Below are 27,301 nucleotides of genomic sequence, written 5' to 3' on the forward strand. Positions count from 1 at the left end.
AGTTAAGATTGGCATTTCAGAATGGTAATGATACAGTTGTTATGGGTGATTTCAACATGCAGGTAGACTGGGAAAATCTAGCTGGTGCAGGACTGCAAGAAAGTGAGTTTATAGAATGTCTCCAGGATACATTCTTAGAGCAGCTCGTGAAGGACCCCACCAGGGGGAAGACAATTCTGGATTTGGTGTTGTGTAACGATGCGGATTTGATAAGGGACCTTGAAGTAGGGGAGCCATTAGGTAATAGTGACCATAATATGGTGAGTTTTAATTTGCAATTTGAAAGGGAGAAGGAAAGAAAGTCAGAAGTATCAGTATTACAGTTGAATACTGGGGATTATGCAGCCATGAGGGAGGAACTGACCAAAATACAATGAAAGGATACCCTGGCTGGGAACAGTAGAACAAAAATGGCAGGTATTTCTGGGCACTTTTCAGAAGGTACAGGACCAGTTCATTCCAAAGGCTCTAAGGTGAGCAAAGGGCAACCGTGACTGACAAAGGAAGTCAAGAACAATATCAAAAACATGGAGAGGGAGTATAATATAGCAGTGGAATGGGAAGCTGGAGGATTAGGAAAACTTCTAAGAAAGCTATACGGGAGGAAAATGAAGATTGAGAGTAAACGAGCCAATAATATAGAAGGGGATAGTAAAAGCTTCTTTAGGTATGTAAAGAGGAAAAAAATTAGGACCAAAATTGGGTCCTTAAAAACAGAAATGGGCGAAATTATTATGGGAAGCAAGGAAGTTTACCAGATACTTTTGATCTGTCTTTACCAGGGAAGATGAAGGTAAAGGTCAGATGGGGGATAGCGGTCCTGCAGTATCGAAGGAATTGATAGAAATTCCAACGGCAATGGAGGAGTTGATGGAAATCCAGATTTGGAAGCATGTGGTCTTGAGTAAATTGAATGGAGTGAAGGCTGATGTCCCCAGGGCCTGATGGTCTGCATCTCAGAGCTCTTGAAATAGTGGACGCATTGGTCGACATTTTCCAATGTTCTAGGAGAGGTGGCTAATGTTGTGCCACTTTTCAAGAAGGGAGGGAGGGTAATTACAGACCAGTTAGCCTGACATCAGTGGTGGGGAAGATATTAGAATCTATCATAAAAGAAGAAATAACAGAACACTTGGACAGAAATAATAGTATCATTACAAATCAGCATGGATTTCTGAAGGGAAAACCACGCTTGACTAATCTGAAATTTTTCGAGGATGGTCATGGGAGAGCCAGTGGTGTACTTAGATTTTCAGAAGGCTTTTGATAAGGTTCCACATAGGAGATTAGTAGGCGAAATCAGAGAGCATGGTATTGGGGGTAGGATGCTGACATGGATAGAAAATTGGTTGACAGGCAGAAAACAATGATTTGGGGTTAACGGGTCACTTTCGGGATGGCAGGATGGCAAGTGAAATCCCGCAGGGGTCGATGCTGGGTCATATTTATTAATGATTTAGATAAGGGGGATTATAAATAACATTATAAAATTTACAGATGACATGATACAGGCGACAATGTGAAGTGCGAGGGGGATGTCAGGAAAATGCAGGACAGGTTAGGTGAGTGGGCGGATGCATGGAAGATGCAGTTTAATGTGGATAAATGTGAGGTTATTCACTTTGGTGGCAGGAACAGGAAAGCAGATTATTATTTAAAGGGAGTCAAGTTGGGGAGTGGGGAAGTGCAACGTGAACAAACTGTGAAAAAGGCAAATGGCATGTTAGTCTTCATAAAAGGTGGAATAGAATATAAGAGTTTAAAAATAGTTAAAACCTTGTGTTTTTGATTTGTGGTTAATTTTATGACTATCCCTTTAAGTAAGATTGTTACCATATCAACATATATCGTAATATCTGGGCATATGGGGGAGCTTGCTTTCATTCTTCAAAGAACTGTGGAGGAGACGTAAGCATCAAAATATTTTTCTTTGAATTCATCTTATTTCATCTTAATCATATCTTACAATTATTATTATTATTCAGTATGCTTTATTTACTCAAGTTATCAAAATCTCAATGCGAAATTACACAAAATGTTATATCAACGAATTAAAGCTATTTACAGCTGCAAATATAGAGTTTGACATAAGAAATAAGCGTAATTTGGAATATTGTCGCTTACGTTGCTGTGAAGATGACGTGTTTTGAAATTGGAAAACACGAGAGATTGGAAATTGTCATCTACAAAGATGTCCTTCTGCAGTAAGGGCCCTGGTGAGACCACACCTGGAGTATTGTGTCCAGTTCTGGTCTTCTAATTTGAGGAAGGACATTCTTGCTATTTAGGGAGTGCAGCGTAGATTCATAAGGTTAGTTCCCAGGATGGCAGGATTGACATAAGCCAAAAGGTTGGATAAACTGAGTTTGTATACATTGGAATTTAGAAGGATGAGGGGAGATATGATTGAGGTATATAAGATTATTAAGGGATTGGACACGATAGAAACTGATTACATGCCCCTGATGTTGGGGGAGACTAGGACTAGAATACACAGAAGGCTCTTTAGGACAGAGATGAGAACATTTTTTTTTGCCAATAGAGTTGTTGGTCTGTGGAATGCTTTGCTGCAGAGGGTGGTTGTGACGGGTTCTCTGGATAAGTTCAAGAGGGAGTTAGATAAGGTTCTTGTGGATAGGGGAATTAAGGGTTATGGGGAGAAGGCAGAGACAGGGTACTAATAGCAGAAGGTCAGCCATGATCTAAATGAATGGTGGTGCTGGTTCAATGGGCTGAATGGCCTACTCCAGCACCTAATGTCTATTGTCACATTGTTCCTCAAGTTGACATGTAGCACCACCCTGTTAATGACATGGGCTGAGCATAGACATGCCTGAATTAAAATCATTAGCAAGCAAGACTCCACAGTACATCCAAGTCAAATTTCCTCGAGTTTTGTCTATTTCTTAAGGTCCCCAAAGAGGTTGGTTGTGTTGGTTACCACCTCAATCTTGAAAGAACCAGATGTGCGGATTGGAGGGACCACTGTGTCTTTCCATTGGTCCTTCCACCTGCAATAATAAACGTGTTAGTGACCTGACAGGAAATAAGGGCAGCATCAAACACCACAACATCATGGCTGGAGAGGCTACAAGAAATAATCAAACATGGGATTGATTACCTCTGTCTCTTGTACATTGTTTTGGCTATTTAGAATGTGTTGTGTTCTTGATTAACAAGGCTGGCATCTCATTATTTTTGGATATGCTTGGTCCAGATCCCAGCGTAAGCTATGGCTGACTCCCTGGCTTGAAAGTAATAGTGGAGTCAGTGATACGTTGGACCCAGCGATTACAGATTTAGTGATGTACATTTCTGCGACTGGTGATGGTTCACTGTGACTTGTAAATGCCCAGTTGATCTGTTTTGAATCCATCCCATCCAGCAAGTTTGTGATGCCACACAATGCTGGGTTGCATGCAGAGCAGGGGGGAAATAAAAAGTAAAACACAAAAAACTCCAGACACCATGGTTGAAATAAAAACACAGTGCTGGAGAAAAATTAGCAGGTCAAACAGTGAACTTAATACAGAAAAGATAAAGATACATAACTGATGTTTCGGGCTTGAGCCCTTCATCGAGGTATGAAAAAATGTCGGCAGTCGTCCGAACAAAAAGCAGGGCTGCGAAACTCCTTGGCTGGTGTTGACATTTAATTAGAGATGAAGCAGGTTGCTCCTTTGGCAGAGATCACCTGCCTCTGCACAAACTTCCCCACCATCCTGATATTGGCATCAATGAAGACAAAATCACAACGTTATAAATTTTTTTCTTTCTTTCCAAGTACTTATCCAGCTTCTTTTGAAGGCTGTGGTTGAATTGGCATCCATTACCCAGCCTGTAATTGCATCCCTAACTGCTGGAGTCAGTGATATGTGAAAGAAAAAAGAATTTCCCATGCTAAGAACTTTAAGAACCAGGAGCAGGAGTAGACCATCTGGCCCACAACAAGATCACGGCTGACCTGTCAGTGGACTCAACTCCTCCTACCTGCTATTTTTCCCCTTAATATGCAAAAATATCTATCTTAAATACATTCAATGAGGCAGGAATTGATTCCTGGGCCAGGAGTATCCTCTTTAAGTACTGCCAAACTGAAGTCCTTAATCAAAATTGTAACCAACCCTTCCTCTGTTTTACCTCCCCCTCCATCGAGTAGCATCTATACCCTGGAACATTCCTCAACCATGTTTCTGCAGTAGTTACAATATCACAATCCTTTGCCCAGAGTTAACCTATCAGGGTTCTTCCATCAAAATAAATAGATTGGCCTCTTGGACGTTCCTCGATCCCTGTCCTGCCCCTGCCTGTCCTAGCTACTGAACTTGCTCACTTTAACTTGTTTGTTTGTCATTGTTCTCATCTGCCACATTACTACTTTGGGTTCACCCCCCCCCCCCCCCCACCTCACCAGATTAGCTGAAACCCTCCTGTGCAGCTCGAGCAATTCTCCCTGCCAGGGTATTGGTCCTCCTCCTCCCCTCTTGTTCACATGCAATTTGTCCCTCTTGTACTGGTCACCTCTGCCCCAGAAGAAATTCAGTGTTCCAAGAACCCAAATCCCTCCCTCCTACATCTGTGCTATCCATTCCTATTCTCCCTAGACACTGGGTGTAATACAGAGATTACAACCCTCAAGATCCTTCTGCCTAATTCTCTCTGCAGGACTCATCCTTTTTTTAATGCTGGTGCTGATGTGTACAATAACCTCTGCCTGTTAATCCTCCATCGGAGAATACTGTACATCAACTCAGAAATATCCTTGACCTTGCTCCCAGTAGGAAGCATTCCACCCTGAAGTCTCGTTTTTAGCCACAGAATTTCCTTTCTATCCACCTATCACATTTCCTGATGTTTCCACCCTTACCTACCATGCATCAGAGACCATTATTGTGCCTCAGAGCAGGCTCCTGATGCTCGGCCCTGTATTTAAATGATATCACCATAATGTGGACAGGCCCATCCTGATGAACTTTTCATCTCATCCTTGGATTCAACCTAATGCACCTACTGTATGCTGCCTCTCATACCTGGCACTGCCTCTCAAACTAAATCCATGAACATATTCCAGGTGACCTGAATAGTTACTTCAAAAACCTCCCGTGTCTATGCAATCACTATCCAGCAGCTATGCTTTGTGAGGTGTTTGAGGAGATTTGGTATGTCACCAAAGACTCTCGCAACCTTCCACAGGTGTACTGCGGAGGACATCCTGGCTGGTTGCATCACTGTCTGGTACAGAGGCGCCAACTCTCAAAATAAGCAAAAAACTCCAGAGGGTTATTAACTCAGCTTGCGAATCACGGGCACCAGACTTCATTCCATGAGGCAGTGTCTTAAAAAAGCAGCCTCTACCCTCAAGACCCCCACCACCTAGGCCATGCCTTCTTCATTCTGCTACAATTGGTAAAAAGGTACAGGAGCCTAAAGATGAGCACTCAGCGGCACAAGGACGGCTTCTTCCCCACTGTCATCAGATTCCTGAATGATCAATGAACCACAGATACTGCCTTACTTTTTTGTGCACCATTTTGTTTTTTAAAATTTATTTTTGTAAATTGGTTTACATGAACATTTGCACTACGACGCTGCCACAAAACACCAAATTTCCTGACTTGTTCATGACGACAAATTCTGAAAGCTTCCCTATTTTTTTGCAGTTCAAATTCCTTGTAATAAAATCCACCATTCACTGGAGCGTAGAAGAATGAAGGAAGATTTGATATAGATAAGAGTAAATGCAAGTAGGATTTTTCCACTGAGGGTAGGTGAGATATAATCCAGAGGTTCTGGGTTAAGGGTGAAAGGGGAGAAATTTAAGGGGAACATTATGGGAACTTCTTCACACAGAGAGTGGTGAGAGTGTGGAACGAGATGCCAGCTGAAGTGGTGAATGCAGGTACAATTTTCACATTTCAGAAAAATACCCTATCATCTCAGCCCTTTCCAGTTTCTTTCACACCCCCCTCTCTGTTCACCCAAGATTCTGGCATCTGCAGGTTTGGTCATTCTCTATGGATTGTCCGTTACTCGTGCTCTGGCTCTGGTTACTGATCAATGTTAAAATTAGCATGTTGGCACCAATCATTCACAGCGTCACTGTGCAACCACTGATTTTGAGACATCATAACACAGAGCCTGTAATCTGCCCTGTATCACCAGACAAATTCTCCAACAGAATGCATGCAAGATTCACAATTGTATTTAGTTTTATAATCTTCCACTTTCAAAGGGATTCTTCTATCAAGTTAGAACTCACAAGGTGTACAAAATGATAAAAATCTAAACATTCACTTCAAGATGTGTTTCAAAAATAAAATCCTGCTTTGATGCACGTTATAGTGATATTAAATTTAGCTCGGTAACAGGCCATTTCGGCCCACGAGTCCGTGCCACCCAATTTACACCATTTTGAATAGTGAGAGGAAACCGGATCCACCGAGGAAAACCCAGACAGACACAGGGAGAACTTACAAACTCCTTATAGACAGTGTGAGATCTGAACCCCAGTCCCGATCACTGGTGCTGTAAAGACGTCGCCAACGCCAACATCCCACTATTCCAACCGTGCCACCCAGTGATATTCTGAAACACAAAACACCTCACTTTAATCCTTCAATGTCACACTAAACAAATTCTCACCTAAATATCAGTAAGTAAGTCATCCTTGACACCAGGACCTGTCGAAGGATGCACCCTATAAATTTCACTGCCCTTGCACTTCTCTGGCATGGCACCGTGATATAACCCATGCTGCTCAGGATAATACTCTTTCCCCACACCAGAGAGGTGTGGGGTACAACAGTGACAATATTCCACTGCACTCACTCTACCTCCCACCAATACACCCTCTATGTAAAATTCTCAGATAAACAAAGTGTAAAATTGTGATAAGACACAAAATTCTCATGGTGACTACAATATATTCCATATTCATCACTGTTTTTAATTTAATTTTTGTAAAATGTAGACATACAGCATGGTAACAGGCCGCTTTGGCCCACGAGGTGCTGCCCAATTAACCAACACCGGCCCCCCCCCCCCCCCCCCAGAACGTTTTGGGAGAAAACTGGAGTGCCCAGAGGAAACCCACTCAGACACGGGGAGAATATACAAGCTCCTTACAGAAAGCGCAGGATTTGAACCCCGGTCCCGATCACTCGTGCTATAACAGCACTGCGCCTCCCCTTATGCTAACCGTGCCACCTGTAAAATAGTACATCCTAACTAACACTGGGCCACTCTTCCTGACTCTCCTCATTGCTTTACGTTCCCTACATCACTCATCAGAACACTGATGCCCATTCACTTCATTGATGAATCCTGCCTCTTGTGGGGCCTGATGTATCCCAGAGTCTTGGTTGTTAAAGTGAGTGGTGTGGAGTATACCACAGGCTTTGTCGATGAGAGGTGAACTATTATCAGCATTCCTACAGCAGTGATATGTCCTCATTAATATTCTCTACAACCTCAACTAACGTACTGGTGCATCTCTCAACTCTCACTGATGCATCACACGCTGATGTAACCCACAACTACCCCCCCCCCCCACCCTCACTGAACACCATGTACATCTCATTATATCACGAGCATATCCCACAAATGTCCTTGGAACATGCTGATGTACCTCGCACTCCTCACTGCAACTTGATAAAGTGATCAACGCCATCATTGCCACTCTCCACATTACACATCGCATTCCTCAACTTAAAATGAATATACCTGTGCTACTTATCAGTGGTGAGTTGAGTTCTGATGAGGCACAATTTGAGTACTAAATTCTTTTTAAATATTTGTTTAGTAATGACAGGAGGAATGTCAGTTAACTACTGTTTGTACAACTTGTTTTCAAATAAATATCCCTAAATGATTTTGAAAGGTAAACAAGAGCTACCGTGTATAAGATGATAAAAATTTCACCTTAAATTCAGGGTTGTCCGATAAGCCAGGTCTAAAATCCGCCCCTTGCCGGCGAAGTCGCAACCCCACTGCCATCTTCCTGCTGGCTCTGACGCAATCTCGCGCGTGCCCCTTTGGTCATCAGTGAAGTCTCAGCGCTCCTCCGCGGGATCCATCTGCCCAGTCTGACTGCCTTTAGCTCTGCACAGGATTTAAAAGGCCTGTTACAGGGGTTGACGGTGGATTCTTTTAAAACATGCAAATAAAATAAAAAACCTTTGTATGGTAATTTGTTATTAGATTTTTGTGATTTGCTTTTAACTGCATCTATTGGTCTATAGTAAATGCCAGATTTTGAGGTCGTCTTATACAAAGGGTACCACTCAAAACCAACATTTTAGGTGGAAATTCTGCATGTCGTCCTATGCAGCGTTATCCTATACATCGGCATATAGTCAGAATTGCTTGTGAGATGCTATGTCTTTCCACAAGCTGTTACTTGGTCAGAGAGCAGACAGGATCATGGCTTCTTGTGCAAGATGATTAGGGCCATGATATGGAATGTGAAATTCAAATACTCCAGTGAATACAGGAGTCCCAGCATTAAACAACCTAGTTTTTGAATTAGGTAAGCAGAACAGATTCAGAATCAGAATTTATTGTCATGAACAGGTCATGAAATTCATTGTATTACAGCAGCAACATTTAGATATACAGCATAGGAATAGGCCATTTCACCCCATGAGTCATCAAATTTGCACCCCATTAACCTGCACCCCCCCCCCCCGGTACATTTTTGAACAATGGGAGGAAGTTGAGCCCTCGGAGAGAAATAACGCAGACACGGGGGGAGAAGGTACAAACTCCTTACAGACAGCGCGGGACTCGAACCCTGGTCTGGTCCTGATAACTGGCGCTGTAAGGGCTTTGCATTAACCACGCCTAAATAATATATAAACCACCTTAAAAAAAAATGAAAATAGTTCTAGAAAAAGACCAAGTAAAGCAGTGTCTGCGGTTCATTGATCATTCAGGAATCTGATGGCAGAGGGGAAGAAGCTGTCCCTGTGCCGCTGAGTGCTTCGTCTTCAGGCTCCGTAGTTTTTTTTTCCTGATGGTGGCAGAGTGAAGAGGGTATGGCTTTGGTGGTGGGGGTCCATGAGGAAAGAGGCAACTTTCTTAAGACATTACCTAAGATACCCTTGATAGAGTGAAGACCAGTGCCCATGATGTCGCAGGCCGGGTTAACAACCCTCGAGTTTTTTTCTTCTGAGTATAGGCAACTCCATACCAGGCAATGATGCAACCACCCAGAAAATTCCCCGTGGTACACCTATAGAAGTTTTTGAGAGTCTTTGGTGACGTACCAAATCTAAAACTCCTCACCAAGTCTAGTTGCATGGCTTTTCTCCTTTCATCCTCTGTATGAGCAATCTGAGGAGGTGGTTACCTTCTGGGAGTCCAAGGTGAAGGGCAGAACTCTGGCATTGCTCAAGCCTCTTGATGCATTGCTTTTGGGTTTTTGTCTATATGTGTGCAGTCTTCAGCTTTCCTGACGTGAAAGATTTTGGGCAGAAAAATCTTCTGATATTGTTAGCTTAATTTGCCAGAGAACATGAGTCACTCACTATTGTGTTGCCACCTGTGACTGAGCTGGTGAAAGTGGAAGTTGAATGAAAGCCATGTGTCTGGCTCCATATCGCAGACTACGTGTGCGCCCACAGAGTAGCTGATGCTGAAGCATGCACCACTTGAATATCCCTTTCAACCAGAACAGTGCAGGCAAGTGTGCAGATGCTTGTGTGCATCTGTGTGTATGTTAGTGTTGTGGGCACAAAAGTACAAAGAAACCCCATCGACCTGCCGTTGGAAGGAAACTGCAACCATGGTCTGGTATCTCAAATGCTGGTGTTTATGACAATGGACACAATGTGGAGACAATTCCCCATCCCATTCCCTTCCATGATCTCATGCACTTCCAGACTGAGATTACCTGCAAATTGAAGGAACGACACCTCATCTTCTGTCTGGGAACATTCCAACCAGATGGCAGCAACATCATCTTCTCTAGTTTCTGTTAAATGCCCCCCACCCCCAATTTTTTTTGGCCCTTTGACTCTTTTCATTTATTTCTGTTTCTTCATTTTTCCCTCTGCATCCTTTCACAGAAGCAAAATCAATTCTCACCTTTCCTCTTATCAATTAACAATTAGTCTGGACACCACCCCCTCCTTTCTCTCCCAGTCTTTATGGAAAACCCTGCCTGCTTTTTGCTGAAACCTCAAAGAAGGGATCAGGCCTGAAGTGTTGGTGACATGTTCCTGTATGGCTGAGTTCCTCCATCGTTTACTGTGTGTTTTTAAAATTGACCACAAGACTATGTCTTCCTTTGTGTGACCTATTATTGGGCATACTTGCAATGCTGAAAGTCTAATGAAACCAACCCCCCCCTCTTCTCATATGTGGCTATAGCAGTACAAAGAAAAAGCCAATTGCTTACCAACTGAGACATTTAATGATTAACCTCACAGCTGTGGCCGGTAGTCTGTGGTGCATGCACTCCAGAGGGAATTGGCCATTGTTCCAGGGAGTTGGTAATATTGCTAGTGTAAGCAGAAGGCTGAGCTTGGATCTGCAGCTTGAGAGTCCCTCTTTCTCATGGATAACACTAGACAACAATTTTATTTTAAAGGTTTGCTTCTTGAATAAAGATTGGGGATTATAATAGACAGCTTCAAGCTGAACATAAAGATAATTTCAGATTTGCTGTATAATGTAGTAAGTTGGAGAAACATTAAATTAACTTAAATTCACATGGTATCTTGATGAAGGGCTCAAGTCCAAGACTTTGGTTATGTATCTTTTTCTTTGACCTGCTGAGTTTCTCCAGCACTGTGCTTTTTATTTCAATCATGATGTCTGCAAATTTTTGTGTTTCACTTCCTTACTAAACGAACTTCAATTGAATTTAGCACTTTAATCGCATAATGATGCTGGCACATCACATTAGTTCAATTGACTTAAAAATGTTTTCCCGTTGATTTTCATTTGTACTCAGCATTCTGATGCCTCTCGTGTCAGTGTCCAGCAATAGTTGGCCACATTGATGAATTCCAGTTGCCCTGATACTGGTTTTCCATGGTCACAATGTCCTGGTGAAACCTTTCACTGACTGCAGGGAAGAAGTCCAAATGCAAATGCAGAAAATGAATTTCCAATGACGTTGCACTTTATGGTTTTATATACTTGACGTAGACTTAAAATATGACAGGAAATCACAATAATAGGTTATATGTAAAATAAAATGGTACATGATAGGAAACTTTCAAGGAGATTTTCGTGATTAGCAGTCCAAAAATACCTGTAAAATTATTAAGGAAGTAAAATCTTCATTGTCCACTGTAAACAGTGCCAGCTCAGTCTGTATGTGACTAGAATGCCCCATACCTGACATTTGTCAATTCTTACAAACCCCTCCTCCCAATGGCATCAATGTTTTGTTGTTTCTGTGGTTCCCTTGATCTCAGTCTTGGTTCATTGGTTTTCATTGGTCAAATTCAGAAATTGTTTGATTCTTGAATTAGATGCAAATGAAGTGAAACACGAAGTGATTGTAGTAAAAACACACAGAAATGCTGGAGGAACACAGCACCCACGAAAGGTAAAGATATGTTACCAAATTAAATGAAATGGCCTATCTATCAGCAATGCTTTGAGTACAAACTTGATGTTGGCTATGTCTGATAATACAAAGTTACGATTTCTGATGAAATGCTTTTAAACAGTTATTTTAAAAAACTTAATTTACTCATACAGCACGGTAACAGGCCATTTCAGCCCACAAGCTCGTGCCGCCCAATTTACGCCAATTAACCTACACCCCTGGTATGTTTCAAATGGTGGGAGGAAACCGGAGCCCCTGGGAAAAACCCACACAGACACGGGGAGAATGTCTCCTTACAACCAGTGCAGGATTCGAACCCAAACGCTGGCGCTGTAAAAATGTTGCGCTAACTGTTACACCAACCATGCCACCATTAGTTTGACAAGCATTGCCATGCCTCTGCACCTACGTTAATGAATTTGCCAGAAATGCACTCTATGTTTGGGGATTTCATTTCCAGGTCAGAACAAATGGTTGATTGCACTGAATAAATGCGGTGTTTGTCTGAGTGATCCCACCAGGGTGAGGAGGGACTCAAGTCTCCAAAGCCCACTGTCTGCAAATTATGCACAGAACTGCACCCAGTCTCAACGAGGAGGGAATGACCAGAGAACAGGCCCTGAAGAGAGGCCTGCCTCTGGGAACAGACGCTGAGACTGAGACTCCCTTTGTCAAGAACAATGGAACAGTGAGGGAGGGCACAGCACACAATGATCCTGCATCCCAGCCAGGCAGTGTGAGGCTGTGAGCTTGCGGCTGAGATGAACTCGCTCAAACGATCTGTAACGTTCAGACGTTTCCTGTGCAAAGGGTAACTCAATGCTGCTTTGTGTTGAGCAGGCAGCCCCTGGGACACAAGAGTGCAAAGGTCAAAAATCAAATGGGTCAGCGAAACCAGCTACCTCTGCCAGATGGAGCTTGGTGATGTCAATCCCTCTGGTCGGCTGCTCAGGTTGCCTGACCGTGATCTGCTGTTTCTCATCAGAAGCCTGCCAAACGCTATAAACTAATTTAACAGCTGTGTGGCTGACATGGGTGGCAGGGAGTGAGGTGAAATAGGGTTTGATAGGGTAAGAGTGTGGCAGAATTTTTTTTATATTAAAAAAAAATTTAGACATGCAGCACTGTTACAGGCCCTTTTGGCCCATGAGCCCATGCCACCCAAATGACCTATAACCCCTGGTACATTTTGAACGGTGAGAGGAAACGGGAGCACTCGGAGGAAAGCCACGGGGAGAACATACGAACTCCTTTGGAATATTCCCCAAAACTCTGGGAATCTTTTGCGGGGCCATGGGAATTTTCACAGCTACCTGTGTGACTGAAAAGAAAACAAACCAGATTCTCCAAGGAATTGCAGCGGCTTGTTAGTTTTCTGGAGACGAAGATCTTCCCCAGATCCTCATTGGATCTCACTGCTGTGCCTGGGCCCACGTCTGAGCAGGATTAAGGCCAACTGATGCCCCCTAAGCACAGCCCAACAATGGCTCCCTCTCGACCTTTCTATTGTCTAACTGACAAGACTCAATAAGTGCTTAATGTGAAATAATAGATTAAAAATTCCATTTTCTTCCAAGCTAGACTCCACAAGTCAAATCTATTAAATATAACCTGTATATGTGTATATATATATATATATATATATATGTGTGTTCTTTTCCATTTATTGTGGGGGCCCCTTTTTTGTGGGACCCCTAGTTCAGCTGCACCACGGTAAATCTGGTATTGGTGTCCCCTTCCCTTGGTGCCCTAAGTACATGCTTATTTTGCTTAATGATTAATCCAGGTCTGGCCCACTTGCACCAGGAGTGAGTACCCATTGGCACAGCACCACAGATGCTGCCTGATCCGCTGAGTATTGCCAGCAGCTTTTAAGTAATCTCTGCGTCTGCTTGGTCCTACCCAGACTCTCTGCGGCTCCACTTGGTGCTGGCTCAAAGTCTTGTGAGAATCCAGGCTGTAAGGAGGTTAACTGAGCAGTCTGAGGAATAGGGCAGCAGGGTTAGCGTAGTGGTTAGTGCAATGCCTTTGTAGTACCAGCGATCGGGGCAGGGGTTTGAATCCCGCGGTTCTGTAAGGAATTTGTACGTTCTCCCCGTGTTTGCGTGGGTTTTCCCTGGGAGCTCTGGTTTCGTCCCACTGTTTGAAACATACCTGTGATAGAACAGATTCTATCACCAATGTGTATATGTACATATGTACAGATGGTAGTGTTGGATGACTGTGATTGCCTGAGAGTGTAGCCACACCTACTGGCAGGTCTTAAAGGATTGCTCCTAGCCAGACCAGGTCATTCTGGACTGGTCGACCTACTTGTGATTTGCTCCAGTCTTTTAGTTAATAAAAGCCTTGGTTTGGATCAACAAGTCTTTGGTTCTTTCGACGTGCATTACAATACCAATGGACTTTATTAAGCAAAGATAAAGGTACAGTACATAACAAATGTTTCGAGCTTGAGCCTTTCATCAATGATTCCTTGATCAAAGTATCTTATCTTTGCTGCATAAAGTCCACTGGTTGACCAGCTGAGTTTCTCCGGCATTGAGTTTTTATTTCAAAACACAATGTCTGCAGACTTTCATGTTTTACCTTTGAATTCTAATCTGAGAAGGGTGACGAGGAATCAATTGCCTCTGTAACCCTAGCCCTCTCCATTAATTTTTATTTCCCCTGTCAAATCCAAGACAAAACTGTGATGATCTTGCTATTAGATAAAATATCCAGTGATCAGCTGACCAGTACTAAGGTCTCCTGTTTAAGTTTTGGTGCCTGTCAGATTAGTAGGATGAGCGCCTTCTTACTTCCATGTGATGGAAGTGTTGGCCAATGACAAGCCTGGCTCCAGGGAGTTGAGCAACAAATTTGTGTATAATTCAAACCACTTACTTGCACAATACAAATTATATTCCTGGTTATGCCACATATTTACAAATGGGAGAGCAGCACTCTGTGATTTGTACTGCTTTTTGATTCTTGATATCATCTGTGAGGAAAGTTGATCATCCCAGTGGGACTTTATTACAATTGGAGAGAGTTGGAATGTTAAACAGACAAAGGATGATGTCTGTTCTGTGCTCCTTGTGAGTCCCATAATGGATGCATTCAGCTCTTGTTCGACATGTACAAGGGAGACTTTATAAAAACAGCAGCAGGGACTGTGACCTGGTTCAGTGCTGACGTTTTATTATTCACCACATCCTTTGGCTTTAATCCCAAAATGTCAATCTTTCCTATACTCAAAATTTCTTTTTCCTTCCTTTTAACCTGCAGTTGGCAACTTGTGAAAGTTTAAATGATCAGTGGTTGGGAGGTTTGTCCCTGTGCAGAAAAACCATCTTGCTTGATCAGGATGTTGGGAAGAGTGGTGACCAAGCGCACAGTGATTAAGCAAGAGCTGAGAGATCTGTGGGGCTCAATCATTTTGTCCATGTGAGTTTAATTGTCTAGTCTCCATTATCTGGGTTCAATGATTTCCTGTGAATGCTAGCATCAATCCTTGCCATTTCAACAAATCATAAAGAGGGATCATGAAGAACTCTTTATCAGTTTAGTGATTTTCCTGGCAGTTGGACAAATCTGGGGTGAATTTATGTAACTCAAGATGGCAGCTCGCTGCTCATTGATGTGTGTTTTGCGAAGATGTCCTCTCCAGAATTAGATACTTGGATCCTGGGTCACTGAAGTTGCAGCATTATCAGAAGAAAATGTATTATGATTTCATGCAGAACACATTGGGAATGTGAATGTTTACAATTCCTTGAAGACTGTATAGGTCACTGAGATCTCTTAGGCTTTGGGGAATAGAGTCCATGGGATGAGCAACGTTGTTTCACTTCCCCTCCGAGTTGGAATCCAATTCACGATGTGACTCAGTTCTTGTTCTGCCTTTTCTCATCTTTAGGAGCCTTGTTCATTATTTAATTGATGCTAAATAAAGAAATTGCTCAGTCTGGGTCCTTGTGTAAACACAGTCCATGTGCGATACCCGAAGCATTTCATGGAACTTTCTGTGGGTCCTGGGGAAAGTTCCACACCTGCTCAATCAATTCACTGAATTTGTTGGCAGTTCACCAAATTGTGAGCTCTGTCATACCATGCAATGTGATAAAGAAATTAATAAAAGGGGAATCTCCTGCAGCAGCTAATCAAATGTCATCTGTGATTCAAGATTCAAAGAGAAAGTGAATATATATAGCGGGTTAGACTGCCAAGCATATCAGCCGACTCTGTGAATAAGTGTGTGAAAGGAGAGGACCACTTTAGAGATCCTAATTTATTAAGGTAGGTATATTTAATCAATGTCTCATTTAGGAGAGAAAAATTAAACCAAATTTTGTCTTGATCTAAGGAACATCAATAAAACTGTCAGAGTGAATGAGTTGAATAGAGTGCAGAACAAGCAATCAACGTATTTTTTTGAAAGGGAAATTCTGTTTTGATAAACATAAGAGTAATTTGAGTATGTAACTGACAAGGTGGATAACGAGTTCTAGCTGATAAGCTCATGGTATTGGCGGTAGTTTATTCACATGGGTGGAGGTTTGGCTAAGCAATACAAAACAGCAAAGTTAATAGAGTTATTATCAAGTTGACAAGCCATAACTAATGGAGGGCTGCAGGAATCAGTGCTAGTATGTCAGCTATTTATGTCTTAACTACAACCAGTGTCTTCGTTAGAATGTGATTCGTTAATGCACAGAATCGCTTATAGCGCAGGTGACTGTGGATCCCAAACATTGATTTTAGGATGCCAGACTAACAGTCTCAAAAATGGACTCCTGACTCATTTACAAGATGTGTATGTTAATTTGTGGAGTTTAAAGGTCTTATTATAGGGTTTGAGTCACAGTATTTGGTTTTCCTGCTTCCTGAATCATGACCTATAGGCATCTGTTCCACGACTCGGCTGTAACGAAGTATGAAATCTTGGACCCCAACTACCGCGTTTTAACGAGGTTTTACTGTATTTACAATCTGCAGTATTTGATGACTTGGATAAAAGGAAAAGATGCATTTAGCCAAAGTCATTGCTGTTGCAGATAGGAGGGAATATTTTTTAAAAATTTAGACATACAGCACAGTAACAGGCCATTTTGGCCCACGAGTCTGTGCCGCCCAATTTACACCCAATTAACCTACACTCCGATAGCTCAGTGGTTAGAGCACTGGTCTTGAAATCCAGGGGTTGCAAGTTTGTTCCTTGCTGGGGCTTAATTTCTGTGAGGGGCGCTGGACAAAATGGTGACTCTCTCTTCCTTACAGAAGACAAAGTTAAAGAATTTCACATATGTTACATTCCAAATGTAGTATTATGTGACAATAGTTTTACCTTTACCATTACCCCCAGTACATTTCAAATGGTGGGAGGAAACCAGAGACCCTGGGGAAAACCAACGCAGACACGGGGAGAACATACAAACTCCTTACTGATTTGAACCCCAGTCCCAATCTCTGGCACTGTAAAGGCGTTGCGCTAACCACTAGGCCAACTGTGCCTGAAAACAAGTTGTGAGAAGAACAGGGATATAGATAGGTTGAGTGAGTGACCAAAAATTGTCCAGTAATGTACTCTGGGGAAAATGTGACGTGGTTTTTTTTAAAAAAAAACAACAGATTTTATTTATATTGAGAGAGGCTCCAGAAGGCTATTTATACATAAGTGAACACAATAAGTTAACATAGTAAAAACACAAAAATGCTAGAGGAACTCAGCTGGTCTTGCAGAATCAATTGAAGGTAAAGATATATTAACAACGTTTCAGGCCTGAGGCCTTCTTCTAGGTACAAGTAAAAAGCAGGCAGGTATCTGAATTAAAGACTGGGGAGAGAAAGGGGAAGAATGGGAGGGGGAGTCCAGACCAACTGGCAAAAGGGTTAGTGGATAAGATAAAAGGAAAGGCGAAAATTGATTTTGACTCAAAGGACAGAGGGAAAAGGGGAGAGGCAGAACTAGAGGAAAGGAGATAAGGGGAAAAAGATGAGGGGGGAAATTAACAGAAGTCTATGTTAATGCCATCCGGTCCAGATGAGATATTGTTCCTCTAATTTGTGGCTGGTGTCAGTCTGGCAGTGAATGAGATCATGGACAGACCTGACAGCAAGGGAATGGGTGGGGGAAATGGGTTGTTTTTCTCTACAAGAAGTTACCAGGCAAGTATAGTAAATAATTGGTAAGGCAAAGGATGTGACATATAAAAGCAGGATAGGTCATGTTGCAATTGTACAGGTTAGTGATGAGGCTACAATTCATGTTACTTTAAATAGGCATAGACACATATTGGGGAAAGTTGGGTTGAATGGTTATACAAGGAAAGGTTATGTACTTTGGATCCATGTTAGCCTGGAATTTGGAAGAATGAGAAGTGATTGTATTTAACAATATAAGCTTCTCAGAGGCTTCAATGAGCAAATATTGAGAAGATGTTTTCTATCATCGGAGAATGTAGAATGAAAGGATGGAGTTTCAGAATAAGGGAACAACATGCAAGGTACATAGGAGAGGACTTTATCTCTCGGAGAATCATGGGTCTTGAGAAGAATTTAGCAGAGGAGCCTGAGACTTCAAATCTACTCATGACTACCATTCCAATTAGATCTTTGATCTCCTCCATTTCTTACATTCAAAGCCATTTCTGGCCTCTTGCATGTCCATAAATGTAATTGTTCCACTATTGGCAACTGTACCTTTAATATAAAATATTGTCTGAAAAGTAATTGAAGCAATTTGACTTTGTTAAAGGAGCTATATAAATAAATAATTTTGTAGTGTATTGCTTGTTGCTTCAGTCTGTTTGGAGTAGAGCCAAATGCCCTGGTTGCATTCAGCCCTTGGTTCAGTGAGTGTGAAATGCTGGCAGATACTCGCACATGATGACAGCTGCAGACAGCAAGTCCAACTGCTCCTCTCAATATTATGAGCAACCCAATCTCCAATGGTGAATAAAAAGCATCCACATTTTACAGTGTCAGTTTATCTTGCTTAGCGATTTAAGTAGCATTAGAAACCTATGGATCAAATAAGAAGTTTTGAATCCACTAATTCAAAATGAAAACAAGTGATGCTGGAACTGAGGGGCTCCAATTCCAAAATGCTGAGTAACTGATCACTTTTTCCAGAAAAGGAAGAGTGAATGGTTACCTGTTGGATGACTTTAAGATTAAGAAATCAAATGTTTTCTATTCTGAGAGGTCCAAAATAAAATATATTCAAAAATATGCTTTCTCTCAGAGGAGAATGAGGAGCTTGTTACCACGGAGATGAATAGTCTTGATATACTTAAGGAAACACTAAATAAGCATTAAGGCAGTAGGGCACAATGCTGTTAGAGTGCCAGAGACCAAGGTTTGTATAAGGAGTTTGTACTTGCTCCCAGTATCTACATGGGTTTCCTCCGGGTGCTCTGGTTTCCTCCCACCATTTAAAATGTACTAGGATTGTAAGTCAATTGTGTGTGATTGGGTGGCATGGGCTCGTGGGCCAAAAGGGCCTGTTACAGAGGGGTATGCCAACATTCAAATCAAGAGTAGAGGAATTTGTTCATAGAGTGAGATGAAGGGAGGCAGGAGCAGGCTTAATTGACGCATAGACATTGATACAGGCCTGCTTGGCCTAATAGTCTATCAGGGCAATCATAACATGTCATGGCTACTGCCCAAGAAAAGACCGCCTCAACAATCTGGCCTGCAACCAAAGGAGCTTGTATGGAAGACAGCAACAAGAAAGGGAGGGTCACAGATTAGTTCTTGTACCCTGATCATCTCTCAAACCCTGCTACAAGTTTTCACCTGGCACTGATCCATTCTCTCCAGAAACTGCTTATTTAATTCTGCAGAACTTCTAGAGGAGGCTTTCTCTGTTTGCCTAATATTTCTCCTAAGTCTATTCTGCCGTAGAACCTGTGAACAGTAATGTTTTTTCTAGACTGAAATGTTGGGAAAATCAAGGGAAAAAAATTAACATAATTACTGCCCATGTGGTCATTCACACTGTGCGCCTTTTTAAACTGCAAGTACCCAAGTGCAACAGTCCCGGTGGTTGGATGTGCAGTAGAGTGGATGACCGTCAACCAATTTTTCCGGTATGATTTACACTGCAGACTTCCTCTAAAAAGTTGTAGGGATCCTGCAGGATAAATCGCATTGCAGGAATGGACTCAAAATTTCTGCACATTCCTTTTTAGACTGCCTGCGTAGCGGGAAAAATACCTTAATTGTGCCTGCAGTCTAAAAACCATAAGTGATAAACTCACCTACATTTATGCCTTTGCTTTCTCTAGTAATTTCTTTGAAAACAGAGTCATCTTCATGCCTACTCTGTGCAAACAATCCTGGTCTCTGGAGCCCCTCCTCATTCTCAGAAGTCTGAAGCAGGGCCTGCAATTGCTCTGCCACATCACGGCCAGTGGAATAGCTGCCAGCTCTTTCTACTTCTAAACACTCCTTCCTTCCTCATGCTCATCTAGTTTTTAATCCAATCCAGACGTGCTGGATCAAAGCCTTGTATTCAAACCTTGTGGGCTCATTATTGCATGCACTTTTTTTAGCAAAGGCTTTACTGAAATCTAACTAAACAAAACAGGCTGAGCTCTCTCTGCTCATATGGTTCATTAATTTAAAGGAAATCCAAGAGATTTGTCAGCTCGTATCCTCCAAAGCATTCCGGCTTGATCAAATCCAGTCACGCTCACTTCTTTGAAGAAAGCTGCGCATTTCGCACAATGCAAGCAGTTTTATTTTTATTCTTTTCTCTGGGATGCGAGTCACTGCAAGGCCAGCACTTATGGCCCTTCACCACCATATATACTCGTGTAATCGTCGAATTTCTTGGGCCAAAAAAGGGGATTGAATTTTACATGCTTCAAACCTTTGACTAAGTACCTGTGTCATTCAAGGCATTGGGAGTTCAGACGAGTGGATGCTTATTTGGCCAAGACTGGATGTTAAGTCTGCAGTCAGCTTGTCTGGAGCTTGGATGGGCAGGAGATGGAGCGTTGGGAGCTCGGATAGGCAGGAAGCAGGAAGATGGGTGCTCGGCCGGGGAGAGGATCCACAGTTGGCAGGTCGGCTGAGAAAGGATCCACATTTGGGAGCTTGGCTAGGCAGGCAGCCAAGATGAGAATCCACAGTTGGGAGCTTGAATGGACAGGAGACCGGGGAGAGGATCTGCTGTCGGGAAATGATATAGACAGGTGGGCAGGAAGAGGATCTGCTATTGGGGTGTCGGGAGCTCTGGTGGGCAGGCAGATGGAGCATTGGTAGCTTCGGTGGGCAGGTGGCTGAGGCGTCAGGAGCTGGGTTGGGTTGGCGGCCGGGGCGAGGATCCATGGTTGGGAGCTGGGATGGGTGGGTGGCTGGGGAAAGGATCTGCAGTTGGGAGCTCCGGTGGGCGGACGGCCAGGGCATTGAAAGCTCTGGTGGCCGGGGCATTAAGAGCTCTAGTGGGTGGGCAGCCAGGGCGTCGGGTGCTCGGATGGGTGAGCGGCTGGGGTGAGGATCCACGGTTGGCGCGTCAGGAGCACCAGTGGGCAAGCGGCTGGGGTAAAGGTCCGCTGTCAAGGCATTGGGAGCTTGGATGGGCGGGCAATTGGGGCAAAAAATAGAGGGGTCGACTTTTACATGGGTAATAAATAAACACCTGACACGGTATCAACAACTACATGAGAATACTGTATATGGTGGTGAGCTATTGCCCTGAGCCTTCTCAGTCTATCTGGTGAAGCTCCTCTACAATACTGTTGGAGAGGAAGTTCCGAGTTTTACTCCCAGTACTGATGAAAGATCAGCACTTGTGGATCTGTTTCAGGATGGTGTGCAGATTGGAGGGGGACATGCAAGGGGTGGTATTTGCTTGCACCTGTTATCCTTGTCATTTTTGGCTTTTGAGTTGGTGAATTCAGGAGGAGCTGTCATAGTAACTTGGTAGATGGAACGTGCTGCAGCTACAGTGTGCTAATGGAGATGGGACCAGCGAATGGGATGTCGGTTGTGTCAGTTTAATTCTTCACTTGTGAATCTGCGGGAGTCATCTACTGCAGCCGGAGCTTCCAGTGCAGCATTCTCTGCCTCGGAGAGACTGGACGCAAAGTGGGAGATCACTTCGCTGATCATCTTTGCTCAGTCCGCATCGGTGGTGGGGATCTCCCAGTGGCCAACCCCTTCAATTCCACGCACCACTCCCGCACCAAAGTGTCTGTTGATGGCCTCATGCACTGCAAAGCTAAGGCCACCAGCAAATTGGAGGAGCAACACCTAATATTCCATCTGGGCACTCTCCAACCAGATGGCATTAATCGACTTCTCCAGTTTCCGTTAAGCCCCTTACACGTGTGTCTCTCTTTCTCCAGCTCTCTACCCTTTCCGTCTCCATTCCGAGAGCTATCCCCTCCCCCTCTCACTTTCTAGTTTTTTTTTCCCTCTTTTCCCTCCCACCCATATCCACCTATGACCTCTTGCCTGTCAGCCTGTGCTCCTCTCCCTGCCCCTCACCTCACCATGGTATTCAGGCGCCTGCCTGTTCTTGGTTCATACTTTGATGAAGGGCTCAAGCCTGAAACGTTGGTTATGTATCTTTACCTTTGCTTTCTAAAGAATGATGCGTAAATTGCCGAGTTTCTTTGGCATTTTTGTGCAAATATAGTGTCGACAGAATTTTTTGTTTAACTCGAGTTTGGGATGCTATTGTGTGGTGCTAAGAGTGGTTGGAAAAGTACTCACGTGGGCAATGGATGATGTGAATTATTGTGGTGGAAATGTTTGGGGATTTGGTGAGTCACTACAGGGCCTGATAGCATAGTGGGCGAGTCTCTGGCCTTGCAACCACAATTCTGGACTGAGATACAAGTTCCAATTCCTCCACAGCTAGGAAATTGAACCAAGATTAAAAATAGAGCTGTTTTACTGACCATAAAACTGGATTGTTGAATAAATCCCTCTATTTCACCAACATCTTTATAGAGGAAACCTGCTGTCCATACCTGGTGAAACCCACCCATGTCTCCAGGCCCACCCACGAGATTAACCCTCAACGCTCAATTCGGGGGCAGGTACATATAGACAACAAGTGCTGGCGTCATCAGTGACATCCTCATCTTGCGAATCAATGAGGAAAAGCTTTTGCATGGAAGCAGGTCTGAGACCTACATAGTTTCATTGCTGGTTTAATTCATTTTCAGTTTTATTCATGAGTCTCTTTATGATTGATGTGCTAAGCAGAACATTTTCCACACTGCCAGATTTGACTCTAGGCCGATTGGTGACAGAGAAATTTCAAAAGTCTAGTAGCGTTCCGTGCTGTCGGTGATTCAAACAGTGATGAAATTTTAACATTTTTGTGTGGGAGAGGAGACTGTCTGACAAAAACACAGTAAATGCTGGAGGAACTCAGCCGGTCTCACAGTGTCCGTAAGAGGTAATGATATTTAGGAGGTGTGATGTTTCAGGACTGAGCCCTTCTTCAAGGTATAAGGTATAAGCAAAAAGCAGGCAGGTGTCTGAATAAAGACTGGGAGAGAAAGAGGGAAGATGATGGGGAGGAGTCCAGATCAACAAACAAAAGGTGTTAATTGAACATGATAAGAGGAAAGGTGAGAATTGATTTTGGCTCTGTGAAAGGAGACAGAGAGAAAAGGGAAGAGAGGGAGAGACAGAACTAGAGGAGACAGGGGGACGAATATCTGACAAAGTTCCTCAGTGCATGCTAAAAACCAGCACAGCTTCATACAGCAAATATGTGAACACTGGGATGTGAAAGATGAGCCTTTCTGTTCATCCCCCCTCCCCATTGCTCTCACAGTTGCTTTTGCTTTTTATCACCAGGTCTTGTTGTGTCTAGGCCTCCAGCACTGTGGGCAATATGCATTCACCTCCGGGCTGCTGAGACCTGCTGAGGTAGCACCTGCTTTTCAGACTGGGACCTAATCATACAGATCTGCAGCTTTACTTCCTACACCCACAAAAGTAGCTGATCATATCTTGCTGTGATACAGCTGGCAGGAATTAAACGACGGAGAATGAGCTATGATTAGCATGGAAAATCCCAGTGTGGTTGTTACTATAAGCAACTCTTTTCATTGATGTAACTTACAAAATGTACAAACACCCCAGTGAGGTCATGTGCCAATTAGTTTCATTAGTTTCTTCCCCCCTCCCCCCCTTTCTGTCACAGTATTGGGTGGTTCTTACAAGCTGGTGCAGTTGTACCAACGAGAGGTAACCAAGTAAATATTTCAGCAATTCTAAAACGTATTTTAAAGAGGAACACGACTGACAGCTTAAGTGAAAACACAATGCTGGAAAAACTCAGCTGATCAAACTTCATAATGGAAAGATAAAGATAAAGCCCAACGTTTTGGGCTTGAGCCCTTCATTGAGGTAAGGAAAAAATGTGGCCAGGGGCCTGAACAAAATGGTGGGGAAGAGAGGGGCTTAAGGAGGAACATGGTCCCATAGACAGGAGGTAATATAGGTGGATAAGGGAGCAGGGAGAGGAAGCATGACAGTGAATGGAGAAGAAAGGGGGTGGAGAGCTCGAGGAAAAAAGACAAAGGGAAAGGCGAAGGAGGGAAAGCGAAGAGTAGGATAGCAGAAAATCGGAGGTGTCGATGTTGATGCCATCTGGCTGAAGAGTGCCCAGATGGAAAATCAAGTGTTGTTCCTCCAATTTACGGGTGGCCTTGGTGCCATTGACAGCGTGGGAGTAGGCGCTGAATTGAAATGGTTGGCCATTGGGAGATCCCTATCACTGATGCGAAGTTGCTTAGTGAAGTGATCTCCCAGTCTGCGCCCAGTCTCTCCGATATAGAGTAGACCACACTGGAAACTCCGGATGCAGTAGATAACTCCCATGGAGTGCTGCTTCATTTGAAAGGACTGTTTGAGGTGTTGGTTATGTACCTATTTTTGCTACATAAAGGACACTGTTTAACCAGCTTAGTTTCTCCAGCAGTATATTTTTACTTCAACTTTGGTGTCTACAGATTTTTTGTATAATTTCTGGCAAGGTATAAGCTTCTGGTTAGAGGATTTTCATTCAAAATCGAGAAGGGAACATAAAAGGAGGCAGTGTTGTTCAAAGAAACAGTAGCAGCTGTGAGGAACGATGGCACAGTAAATGAGGTTACACGGCATGAACTAAAGAACAAAAAAGGGGTGGCCATCTCGTTTGCAGGTACATGACCAACTGTTCAGAGAATATTTTAGCCAATTTTTGTGGGATTCAGTTTAACTGCCATATACCATATATATCAGCATCTAAGACAGTCCTTGAATGTTAAAAATGTCAGCCCAAAACCAGGGATTGACTTGTAAGAAAAGTATAAAATCTGAACCTTAACATTGAAGTCTCAGTGCTCCCTTGCGGGGTCTATCTTCCCAGTCCAACTGCTGTTGGCTCTATACAGGCTTTAAACGGCTGTTTAAACGGCCTGTTTAAAATAATTATTTTAAAATATGCTAATAAAATTTAAACCTTTACTGGATAATCTGCTTTTAAAAATTGTGAATTAGCATATTAAAAGTGCCTAGCAGCATCTCTTCATTGGTCAATGGTAAGTGCCATTGGGGTAGTCTTATATAGCTCAAAACCTACATTCTGGGGGTCATCTTATACAGTTGTCTTGTACGCCTCGAGGCAAAGTGGGCCATTGTGGTGTATCAGCAAAGAGGGCTGAAGCTCTTTACAGTACAACTGTACTGGTAAGAAATTTAAGTTATTTGTACCCCTGAGCAATGAGTACAGAACTCCTATGCAACATTTAGCAGTATGTTAACAAGCCCAATAATTTGATGGATGGGAATGGTGGGGTTGAGGGGCAGCATTGAATATAATTGTTGGGAATATTGGAAAGGGGTGCATTTTGTAGAAGCTCTCTAATATATAGCATAGTTATTGGAAAGGAGAAGGATAAAATAGGGTTAATGTTCCAAAGTGGAATTTGGCCAGTGGCCAGTGGGGTTGATGTCAATGGGACAAAGAAGTGTGAAATAGTTATAGGATAAGCATTATTTTTAGTAACTACAAAGAAGTTCAGCATCTCATGGAAGTGCCGAATGGCCAGGCCCAGATGAAAAATAATCAATGAGAGGAGATTGCAGAGGGCTTAACAATCCTTCTTGCCTACTGAAGTAGGTAAGGTCAGATGATGGTAGATTATTGAAGCTGTATGTTATTTAGATGGTGAGAATGATATGCACAAGTAATTGCAGGACAGAGAAACACTTTGAACATCTATGCTCTGATCTGTGGGTCTGAACTCAAGTTTCCTGTAGCCAGCCAATTTAACCCCTCCAACCATTTCAACAATGATCTATATTCTTGGTCTTGTCTATAGTCAGGACGAGGCCAAACATAAACCTATTCTTCCTGGACAGCTTTAAACCTAATGACATGAACATTGATTTTTCTCCTTTTTGGTAACCCCCACTGTTTCCATTGGCATGCAAAAGCACCAGCAATCAGGACCAGGTTTCGAATCCCGCGCTGTCTGTAAGGAGTTTGTACATTCTCCCAGTGTCTACATGGGTTTTCCCCGAGTGCTCTGGTTTTCTCCCACCCTTCCAACATAAGTCAATTGGATGTAATTGGGGCAGCACAGGCTCATGGGCCAAAAGGGCCTGTTACCGGGCTATAGGTCTAAATATTTTTTTTAATTAAAATGTTTAAAATTTAATTTTTTCCTCACTCCCTTCTTTCTAATGGTTTCTCCCTCTACCTGTCTGTCCCATGTCTCTCCACCTCCTATACTCCTCTATCACCTTTGGGGCCCTCACCCAACTTCTTTTCCCCCTTTGCAGCTGCCATCTCATCTGAGAGGTGATGAGAGACTGTTGATTAAATTAAAGGTCAAAAGCCAGGGTACACTGATTTAAAAACACTGGGAGAAAGATCAGAGGGGAGAGAGGTTTCCCCCCCCCCCCCCCCCCCCAAAGAGAGTTAAGAAACTGATGGATTGTGTGACAGGGCAGTATGATTAGCAGGGCCAAATGCTGGAAGGGGGAACTGGGCTGGGAGCTTCTTCACAATTAGACAATGGATTCTCTATGGTTCTCTTGCTCCCAGAGAATTACCCAGCCTCCGACTTGCAGACTAGAAATAAAAGCATAGACTGACTCACAGGACAGGCAGATCTGGTATATTGTTCACGTGCATCTGGCAGACCATGGAAACAACTTACTAAGAGCAACAGCTTTGTTCATTGTATAACAGAGTGTAGAAATATGCTATTTAACCCATCTTCCCTTGCTGGTTATTATACTCCGCAAGTGCATACTCCATCCAATCCACATTTCCTTCTCTCCCTGAAGGTGCTGACACTTAGATTTTGGATTTATTGTCAGAGTACATACGTGACATCACATACAACACCAAAATTTTTTTCTTGCGGATGAGGCAGGAATACCACTTATTGGTCATGCAAAAAACTACTCAAGAAGATACATATACATGTAAACAAATAAAGAAATATTAACAAACTGATTGCACAATACAGAGAGAGAAAAAAAATCAATGAAGTGCAAAATAGGAGCCTTTAAATGAGTGTCTGAGTTTGTTGTTGAGGAGACTGATGGCAGCAGCGAGAACAGAGCATGTGTGGGTGCCGTTGCTCTCCTATGGCAGCGTTCCCTATGGATGTTCTCAATGGGGGGGGGGAGGTTTTGCTTGTGATGTCCTGGGCTATGTCTATCACCTTTCAGGGATTTCCACTCAGGGGTATTGGTGATGCAGCCTGTCAACACACTTTC

At 43.1% G+C, this 27,301-nt stretch overlaps 1 protein-coding gene and 1 long non-coding RNA gene across 7 annotated transcripts in view; one reads left to right on the plus strand and one right to left on the minus strand.

Annotated features, from left to right (window-relative positions):
• LOC138758499 (sphingosine 1-phosphate receptor 2-like) overlaps positions 1–27,301 on the plus strand; it is an 82,351-nt gene that overhangs the window by 46,769 nt on the left and 8,281 nt on the right. The window lies entirely within an intron of this gene.
• Positions 1,981–27,301, minus strand: part of LOC138758500 (uncharacterized) — a 69,100-nt gene continuing 43,779 nt past the window's right edge. For 3 of the 4 annotated variants that reach the window (XR_011354304.1, XR_011354305.1, XR_011354303.1), the window contains 3 exons: positions 7,921–8,100; positions 6,475–6,585; positions 1,981–3,011 (listed from right to left, as the gene is read on the minus strand). This is a non-coding gene — a long non-coding RNA (uncharacterized lncRNA). Of the gene's footprint in view, positions 3,012–6,474; positions 6,586–7,920; positions 8,101–12,465; positions 12,547–27,301 lie in introns of those variants that run through there. The other variant, XR_011354306.1, reaches the window with a different exon arrangement.

The sequence above is a fragment of the Narcine bancroftii genome, chromosome 3 (assembly GCF_036971445.1).
Source record: "Narcine bancroftii isolate sNarBan1 chromosome 3, sNarBan1.hap1, whole genome shotgun sequence".
NCBI lineage: Eukaryota > Metazoa > Chordata > Chondrichthyes > Torpediniformes > Narcinidae > Narcine > Narcine bancroftii.